Here is a 10,692-nt window from a genome sequence, read left to right as displayed (position 1 = left end):
TGGGGTCATTGTGGGCCCATCTTTGAACACTGTGCTGGTCTCTGGCTCCTCCCAATCTCTCTCAGCTTCCTGACCATCATGACTTGAGCAGCTCTGCTCTGTGCTACCTGCTACTCTGCCCTCTGGACCATGGTGTTCTACCTCACCACAACCAAGACATGGAAAGAAAAGAAAGCTTTCCTCCTTTAAGTTGCTTTGTTAAGTATTTTATCACAATGACGAAAGTCTGGCTGACACAAGGGGTTTCAAAAGAAGAAAGCACATAGAGTGTGAAAACGGTGTTTAAGGAGATAATGTTGAAAAAGTTTGCCATGATGGAGAAATAGGATAGATATACTAATATTGAATTTCAACCACTCCCAATAACATGTCTGATTAAAAAAAAAAGAATTCTGCATCTATTTCCTGATACTGTATAGCACGAAAATAAAAGAGAATTTTGAAGGACTCAGAGAGAAAAGGTACAATGTTATGTACTTTTGTACATACAGTGATAGACTTGGTATGATTTGTCTAACGAAAAGAAATACTTCCCTTGAACATTTTTTCAGTGATTTTTGTCTTTCAAGAATGATTGAAAGGAGCTGGAGAGATGCTCAGCGGTTAAGAACATGACTGTTCTTGCAGAAGACCTGGATTCGGATCCCAAGACCCACGTGGCAGCTAACAGTCAGCCATAACTCCAGTTCCAGGGATCTGATGCCTTCTTCTGTCCTCCTCATGCACTGCACAACATGGGGACACTTACACACATGCAGGCCTAGCACTCATACACATAAGATAATATAAATAAATAAATAAATAAATAAATAAATAAATAATAATAAAGAATGAAGCAAAGATAGAGTTTAAAAAGAAAAATAGAACCTACATACACTATTTTTACAACCTATAAATAATTATTTTCATTAACATGAGAGTAAGTTCTGTGTACCACATTAAAAGTCTGGTCAAGGTGAATAAAAATCTTAGAAGTGTGGAAATTCTGAGTAAAGTCATCACAAAAGTCATGTAAACCAGGTAACTTACAGACTTGCTTGGGCATTTAGACTACAAAGGATGAGTACTGTTAACCACAGATGTTCAATCGGGAAGTAGTCAATAACTCTGTACCTGTCTCCCTATATCAGGAGACACTGGAGACAGGTTCACTGTTTGAACAGGGACTCGCTATGTCTGCACCCAACATGCTCTTGCACTGGAGACGTGCATGGAAATCATCGTCAGCCATTTTCCTTGTAGAGAACAGGGAAGCAGAGGAACAAACTTTGATAATCTATTCAGTCTTTTATCCTGAATCCAAACAATGTTCATTTCAATATGTAAACTCTACTAACAGAGTATGAGTCTTTAAAATATTTGTATTTATTATTTTCATTTTACGTGTATGAGTGTATTGCCTGCGTATATGTGAGTGCACCCATGTCGTGCAATGCCGCGGAGGTCAGAAGAGGGCTTCGGATTCCCCAGGAACTGGAGTTAAGGACAGTTTGTAGCCACCATGTGGGTGCTGGGAATCAAACCCGAGTCCTCTGCAAGAACAGTCAGTGCTCTTAACAGCTGAGCCATGCTCCAGCCCCCAGAGTATGAGTCTTATTTACATCAATGTGTCAATTCTCTTGCCATGGTGAAACATTTGTTTTGAAACTGTAGACTTGAAAACAAATCCTGAGACTCCCTTAATTTCGTCTATTTTTCCATGTTATAAACAGGAAATCTATAACTTTAATATATTTTTGTGACACTTGCAAAGACAAATAAGTAATTAATAGCTAATTTCTCAAGAAAAATGTAATTGAGGGGCTTTAGAGATGGCTCAGCATTTAGGAGCACTGACTACTCTTCCAGCCAGGTTTGGTTCCCAACAACTATATGGTGGTTAATAACCATCTGCAATTCCAGACAGGGAATCTGATGCTGTGTTCTGATCTACATGGGCATAGTACACAGGTGGTACACTTATATACTTGCAGGCAAACACACATACACATAAAACAAAAATTAGTTAAAAAAGAGAAAACTATAATTGTGAAAATGAGATCCAATGAGGTATTTTGTTTACTGATGCCCCCCACCACCCCACCTTTGGCTGTTTTGTTTTTGTTAGGTTGAGTTGGGTTGTGTTAGGTTTTTCTCCTAGGGTCAAAAAGGCAATTCTTGGATACTTTTTATATTTCTTAGCAGAATATGATCAACAAAGGATTCGAGAGTGTTATAGGTTTATTTTTCTTTTCTGAGATAAGATACATTGCTCTTGAAATTTTTTTGGCATTTCAACAACATTCAAGATGGAGAGGAGAAGCACAGAAAATGTAAAATAATTCTGTTCCTACTTATTTAAAGTTCAAATCATCATATTGGTGATATTTGCTGTGTATGCAGTGGTAAACCTGTGCAAGCTGGCAGGAAATCAATGTTACCTCTTGTCTGGTACTAAGGGCTTCAGAGAATCTCCCCCTTGATGATTGAAGATTTAATAACATCAATAAGTGCTTTTATTCAGTGAATATGTTCATATTTTATGATCTGAACCAAACTATTTTCTTGCTTTTTAGGAATGTTTCTCACTCTTTTTGGATTGTGAACTCAATTGGGAAGGTGCTAATGAGGCCATGTTATAAATGTCATTCCCATCTGGGATGGGATACAACTTCACAGCTTTATCAAGTCATAAAAAATAACTGTCTCAAAGATACATTTAAGAATGGATCAGAGCAAATTTATTCCTCTGACCAAAAATAAGAGAAAATTCTGCATCATTCTTCTCATGGATCAACATAGTCTGTCCAATCTCCACTACGTGCAGACACAGGAATACACACACAGTGTACACATGGTATGTACCCATATTATGAAGTGTCAATAATAGAGTACAATGCACTGACTGATGACTCTGCTCATTAGACGCTTAGAGTATACACTTGGAAGCTAAGTAGAGTGAAATTTAAGCCCTTGGTCATAAATATCCAATCTATGAGGCCATTGGCAGGTCACTGAACTGAAGTATCAGTTTCTCCATGCTTAAAGTAGAGAGGGTAATGACACTGACATCACATTTATGTGGTGCTTTATTCTGCAATGAAAGTTAGATAAGTATGCACGTACAATGTGTATTGAAGAATGCTTCAGTATGACAGCCAATGAGTCTTTTATCATAAAATACTTTGAAAATTCTGTAATATCTAGTCCAGCATTCAAACTTCTATCTCTTCAGTGGTTTTTTGGAAACGGATCTTGCCCGTTTTTGTAAATTCACACAGATTAAAGTTCCACTTCAGAGGTGACTTTGAGATTTCTCAGAATGATTTAAAATAAAACAGAACAACTTCCTTGGCTGTGTGTCTGACTCATTCTCCTCATCGGAACAATGAAGGCCTACAAGTAGTTTTTAATTCAGTTTGCAGAATCAAGTTGTCTTCTTCCATTATTCTTTGACAAGCCCCGCAAATATTCCTAAACCATTTACCCAGTCAGTGAATTGGTAGTGAGGAAAATATTCTAAGATAAAGGAGGTGTGTATTACAGGAGAAATAGTGATCCAGAGCACGGAGGGGGTCAAGGTCAGGAGATTCAAGACAGGAGAGCTTAGAGTGAGAAGGAGACTGGTTCTCAGGAAAAAAAAAATGGCCTTTTCAAGAAAGAAATTAAGGACAAGGAGATGAAATAATCCATCAACAACTTTTGGGAAAGGAAGTAGAGGAAGCAAATGGGACTGAGTTTTTATCTGCATCTATAAAACAGAAGGCAAAGTGTCTAGTATAGAAGTGAAAACAATTTGAGAAGATTTGAGCATTATGGGGAAGAAACTATGATAGGTACAGTAGAAAGTGAAGAAACAAGGTCAAAGAGGACACCTTGTACTGACTTAGGGTGGGAAGTTGTGGAATATTAGGTTGAGAAGATTATACAGAGGCCAGAAAGCTTCTAGGTTTTCAGTTGAATAGCACTGTGTTATGATGCAAGGTTCAAGATCATATATCCCAGTAGAAGTATTGTTTCAAGGATTTGTTTGGCTGGCACCTAGCTGATTCAGTTCATAGATAGATGATTGATGATAGATAGATAGATAGATAGATAGATAGATAGATAGATAGATAGATGATAGATATGACTTCAATGTTGTGGAATAGTTTTTATATTGTTTACTTTTCCTGTAATTGAAAAAATACCCTGACAATGGCATCTTAAGAAAGGAAGGGTTTAGTTTGCCTACAGTCCCAAGTACAGTTGATCATGGCTGGAAGACATGACAGAGGAGCATGAAGATGCTGGTCACATTGCACTTGCAGTCAGGAAGGAAAGGAGGCCAGATGACTGAGCTCAGCTTGTTTTCTCCTTTCACTACCTGCCATTCAAGATCAGGTCCAAGGAATCATATCACCCATTGAGGGTCTTCCCACCTCAACGAATCAAGATAATTCCACACAGATATGCCCAGAGACCCATCTGCCAGGTGACACTAGCTCTCATTAACTTTATAATTAACACTCAACATCACAGGATGCTGTGATCTGCCTTTGTTGAACATCTCACAATAGATCCTTCAGCTAGCCCAGTATCTTATCCTGTTATAGCAAATATGACCTCATATTTTCTTCCAGATCAACATAAAATTTTATAATGCTCTCATGTAAATTGATAGTTTATTATAATTTTAGTAGTGTTTAATAAATTATGTATAACCTAAATACTAGGGATGTCAGTTCTACCAAATTCTTATTGATAGAAAACTTTTGTTAATGATACTACAGTATGACTTATTCTATAGGTTAATAGGGTTAATCAAAGAAGAAAGAAAAAAATGAGCTAAATCCATTTATAATTACAAACTCATCTTATTAAATGGTATCCAATTAACAAGTGGGAGGAAAGGGAATAATGAACAAGCAATTCTAGCATTTTCTTATTAGGGAACCAGCTTTATTTAATGACAAAGTATCACCAACCACCTTAACTCCATTTTAGATGAGATAAAAGTAATCACTTCCCTATTGAACCTTTTAAGTTCCTCAATATTAACATCTCTGTATAAGGAAAACATCTAGGTCTCCTGGATTCTATAAACAAAATGACAAGTTAGATGGCACTAGTGTGCCCTGGCCCAAGATTTTTCCCATTTACTACATTACTCCCAAAGTAAAGCGTGTAAACCGTCACAAAGCTGAGGGAAGGGGATTGATCAGCCTCAATAAAATTTGCTCAGAAGCTGAACAGTATTCTAAGGGTAATAAAATAAAATTTTACTCACAATTCAGAGGAAGTAACATTGATGACTTTTAAATACAAACTGCCTAACGGAATTAATTTTTAAGATTACCATTAAATTTCAATGGAAAATTTTGAAACCACCAGGGGAAGACAACAGGCATACGTCTTGGCATAGTAACTCGTGTCAAGATTACATGACAGAAAATTTTAAATATGTTATTATTAAGAACCAAAGAAAATATTCCTTTCTTTCCTATGTGACATTTAACCTTATTTCACAGAGCTCAGATCTATTTTCTTCTTCCTTGTAAAAACTCTGTCTGCTCTGAAACATTTGGTCAGTCAGTTTAAACTAACACACACCATCATGAGAATGTTAACCGCCAAATGCTTCAGAATGTGTGTTGAGAAGGTTCCAATTCTTCCCAGATTATTTGCTCTAATTAATTATTCATGTCTACTTTCCTCAGAAAAATTCAAAGTGTCACTATGTAAGTTCATTTGGACTGCTTTACCAAAATATCTTTGACTGAGTCACTTATAAACCACAGAAATGTATTACTTCTGGACACTGCGAGGTCCAAATTCAGAGTACCAGTGGATGTCACAACTGGTGAGGGGCCCTCCCTGATTCAAAGATGGGGCTTTTCCATCATGTCTTCAAAGGGCAAAGTGGGCATAGGGATCTACCTCATTTCTTTTATAAAGGCACTGCCCCATTCATGAGAGTGGAATTTTCATGATCACCTCATAAATATTATTTCAGTGGACTCTAGGATTCCAAATGAATTTTTGAGGAATTGACAGTCAGAACACAACACAATACTACTATCATCCTACACGGGATTTGTGCTCCATCCTCAAATATAGACCCATGGGTTCCTGTCAACTGTCTCCTCCTGGTGCTACCTTAACGTGGTCTTAATTTCAGATTTAGTACCTTATTTCCACTGTATTATAGGAAAAGCTTTCACATTACATACCATATACTCTCTTCTTCTTAAGGTAACAACAGGAATGCACCTTAGAGCCTCCAGTGTTCCTCATTAGCATCTTGCTGTTAACCTCCTGGACCACAGCTGTTGCATGAGGACAGAGAAGTTTAGAAAAATAACATCAGCTTCTGCAGTGTGTCATCTTCCTCATTGTCCTGAGCACGTGGGCCTCTGAAGCAAGTGGGAAGCAGGCAGGAGCTGCCTTTAGGCCAACATACTGCTCTCAGCAGAAAACCTTGAATATTTGTGCTTCTTTGACTTCCATATTACAATATAGTATCCAGAAGCAGAGTGAGAAGAAACAGTCTCTGAACTTTTGGTATCCTAATTCTAAGCTGCTTTTTTCAAGAACTATGCCATGGTTTCTCTTCTCTTCATCCTATTAAAGTAGCAGGGTTGTTTCTAGATGAATATAATACAAGCCCACCTGCCAGTCAGAAAGAAGAAAAGCCTCCTCTCCTACAGGGTGGACATGGTTTTACATCACCTGGTAGGCACAACTTCAAGAATCCATAAACTCCTTTGGCTAATTCATGTCAGAAAGAATAGGTGGACATCAATTGCACTGAATTTAAAATTATCTTTGGCAGGAGTCCTCAGGTGCTATCATCAACAGTCCCAAGAAATTCCATTCCGCAAGTCAATTCTTTCTATTACTTAGACATTTTGTAGCCAACTCATCCTGGGAAGCCAATCAACATACATTTTCACTCAAAACACACAACAATTCTCAGATTTATATAAAAGGCATCATATGCTCTCAAAATATTTTAGGCCAAATGTTATCACATAACCTGAAATCTGTGCTCATTAAACTGTTTTTCGGGTTAATGTATTAAAATTTCCACTTTATGAAAAGCATTTCAGATCCCAGTGTCTGTTAAGTGAGCACAGCAGGGTTCTCAGGTGTATAGTTGAATGGGTCAGGGTTGTGATCTGATATTTTAATTTCTTAAGGAGATGTCTCCTTCTGTAAGTGATAGCACAAAATATCTGTAATTGTTTATTTACCATGGACTTCATTCATGGGTCCTAAATGAGGTCACTAGAGAGTGACGTCCCTGAAACAGAGCAGTTTTGACTTTCTTGATGATGCCTTCACTGTGCTGTGATTTAATGTTTCATTATGATGCTCTTCTAAAGCCAAGCTGCACACGCACGTACATACATACACATATGTACACATTCACACACTTACAAACACATGCACATACACAAATGCCCACACATACTCAGACACACATATACACACGTAAATACATGCACACATACTCAGACACACATGCACATGTAAACACATTACTGACTCTGGGTCAAACCATTGTTTACAATGTTCTATGTTATTGTTCAGTAATATTTTTTTAAGTACTCATATTCTTTTATGGGTTGGATGCAAGAAATAAAGATCACGACAAAAGATTCTATCTATGCTTTTCCATTGAGAGAAAACAGGAATCAAAATATCCTTCTTGTGAGGAACCTACCCATTCATCAAAGCTGAGCTTAGACCGAGCACTTCTTCAGATCATTCTGATGTCACTACAATCCATCTTCTTTGAAGTCCTATAGCATTAGAATCTGTAATTTCTGCTATTTCAACTAACTAGGGTCACGAACGGCTGACATTGGTTCTGGTGAGCTGCGAACCTTCCAGTGCCTTGGGTCATTCGCAGCAGTCTGTAACTCTGTTCTCTCATGTGCGCTCACTCTCACCACTGACTCTCACATTGAACCCGCATCTCAGCATACAGTTAGTTTATAGAGGCATTCACTGCCTATTGCATGGAGGAGAACATTTAGCAGGTCCATCTATACCTAGATCAGCAGCTCTTAATCCTTAAAGGACATAATGACTCTTATTTGAGGCCCCAGAACTACAGCACTAGGACTGGAATGGAAGGCGGGCTGTGCATTCTACAGCCTGTAGAGAGGAACACAGTTCTTAGAGATGCAGGGTAGCAGGTGCCAACAAAAGCAACTAAAGTTAAGACAAACTTGGAAGAAAGTGAGGCTTAAATTCCTTTCTCAGCTATTCTAAGCCTTATAAAGCCTCTCTTAAGCTTGCGCTTTGGCATTTGTTACCTATCATCTGTCTCCAAACAAGAATACACTAAGCAGATGGAACCACATACTACTGCACTCCATAGCCACTGTGGCACTAAACCTCTTGTGCCTCAAACTCCTTCTTTATAACCCAAAGTATTTCCTTCGGAAACCTAATCAAAGACATTTTCTTCGAGGAAGCTTTATCTTATCACCCTCAACCCCAGCTGGCACCTACCATACCCTTAATAATGACCTTGGCTATGCTTATCCATTTACTACAAACAATGCATAGTTTTCTCCCATTTTAGAGTCTTAACTCCATACAGAGTGAAGAGTTATGACAGGTTTTAAGAGGACTCCTTCAGTTCCCTGCAAACGTTTATCTATTATACACAGAAAGTAGTTGCTTAGTAAATACTGAGCTAATTAATCCAAGCAAAGGATTAATCCTGGGTTTCTACACAGTCTCATTTTCTGTCATCGCCTTTCCTCTCTACGGTGCTCCCTGGCCTATGTCCCACAGGGTTTATAGCCAGAAGTGGTTAAGCATTAGCATCCCAGGCTCTTTTCCTTGGAGTATGTTTAATGTTGCTACCTAGAATTTGATGGGGACCCCTCTACGAGAGATCTGTTTTCATTTGTCTCCAGCAACGAAGTGTTTCTCCCCCACCCCCGGAGATCAGATCATTTCTTCCTCTCCTCTGTCTCCTCTGTGTGGGAGAAGGAATACAAACACAGAGCAGGATGGGGAGACACAGCTTCAGGTCAACATAGAGACAACAACCAGCTCCCCAGTTAAGAAGGAAAGAAGGCTGCCATCACTTTTTCTGAGTTTCTTGGAAAGGACAAAGCTTATTTATTGACTGAATTTAAAGTTAACTGTGAGCTTTTGCTTTGAAAAGACTAAGAACCCAGAACCGAATGTCCAAGGAAAGAGGTAAGGACAAGCCCCGACAACAATCAGTAGAGGAATCTAAGATGAGGGATTCTGCTGCTCTGATGCGGACTAGGTGGGGACTCTCAGAGAGGGCAAAATAAAAGTCAACATCATAAACTGGCTGTCTAAATTTTAAGCAGGACATATATTTACATTTAAATATAATATACATTAAAATGCACAGTTCTCATTAGAAATCTCTTTAGAATTGGTATTAAATCCAGATCTAGAGGTTGCTGGGATAGGAAAACAAGATAGAGTAGAAATTATGCAGTGTCATGATTAAGTTTCTGAGTCCCAGAAAGTGCAAAGCTGAGTGACTATCACCCTAGAGAGAGCTTAGTTATTGGAAAGCTGTTGGACTAAGGAATGCCGCACTGGATGTTTTCCGACCTGATTGTCTTTACCACGATCATTTTCAAAAGACGATTCCATTTGTGGCTGTTTGATATCTGTGACAGAGACTCCCCTTGCCAGAGGAAAACGATGGACTTTTTGTCTTGTTTGTGAAGGCAGATGGGAATGTGGCATCTCTCACATCCCTGGTGAGGTCATTCTAATTTCTCTCTACTCCATAAACAAGATCAGAACTTTCAGTTGAATAACATCGTAACTTCTCCCTGTCCACACTCCACAGGTATTTCAGTTGCTTTGATTACAAACGCATAGATGTCTCCTGTTCAGTTCAGCCCTTCTTCCCCTCGGTTTAAACACTGCTGGTATTGGGGAGGCATTAGATCTGCAGAGCTACAACCTTTCATGCATTAACATTAACCATGTGTTCCTCCTCCCATCCACACGCTAACTCACCAACTGGAAAATTTTATGAAAACCTGGCGCTGGCACTGCTCTGGGCCTTTTGTCACTTTGAGCCGATAATGCAACATAAATGCTTTTTGCCACCTCTGGATCCATGGGCTTTAGCAGGAACTGCCAGGAACTTATAGTGGGTGTAAGGAGGTTTAAAGTGTTGTTACCTTGGTGTTAACTTTCAGTATCTGGAACTGAGACAACAGCCTCACATACCCTCCAGTGTAGGTGCTAAGATTTTTCCTTTCTATTCACATACTCAGAGTCTTGTTGATAAATAACACAGAAGCTCAGGCAAACGTTTTCCAAAATAACCTGAACTATGATAAAATGAAGGCTATGCAGTCACAGAGATATTAAATATGAAAGACCTTACAGGATTCCTTATAACACTCTATAAAGAGATTCATCAGCAAGTCCTATTTTTATGGTAAATGATACATAAATAATGGTAAAGGTGTATAAGGAGAGCATATGAAAAATCACATGGTGGGCACAAATTGGGTGAGATCGAGCTTTAGTAAGGGTGAGTGGTTCTCCTCACTTCTGAAGTGTCTCATCTAGTGATGGATGCAAAACAGCAACATTTCCAAATGCAGTTTGCTTCAAGGTAAAGGGAAGGCTACTCTCTAACAAATGAGGCTTTGGGCTTTTACAGGAAGAAGGGTATCCTTCCGTTACTGCACGGTAAGGCAC

Source organism: Nannospalax galili, unplaced genomic scaffold (assembly GCF_000622305.1).
Source record: "Nannospalax galili isolate Female #2095 unplaced genomic scaffold, S.galili_v1.0 scaffold9, whole genome shotgun sequence".
In the NCBI taxonomy this organism is placed as follows: domain Eukaryota; kingdom Metazoa; phylum Chordata; class Mammalia; order Rodentia; family Spalacidae; genus Nannospalax; species Nannospalax galili.
This window is presented reverse-complemented; position numbering follows the sequence as displayed.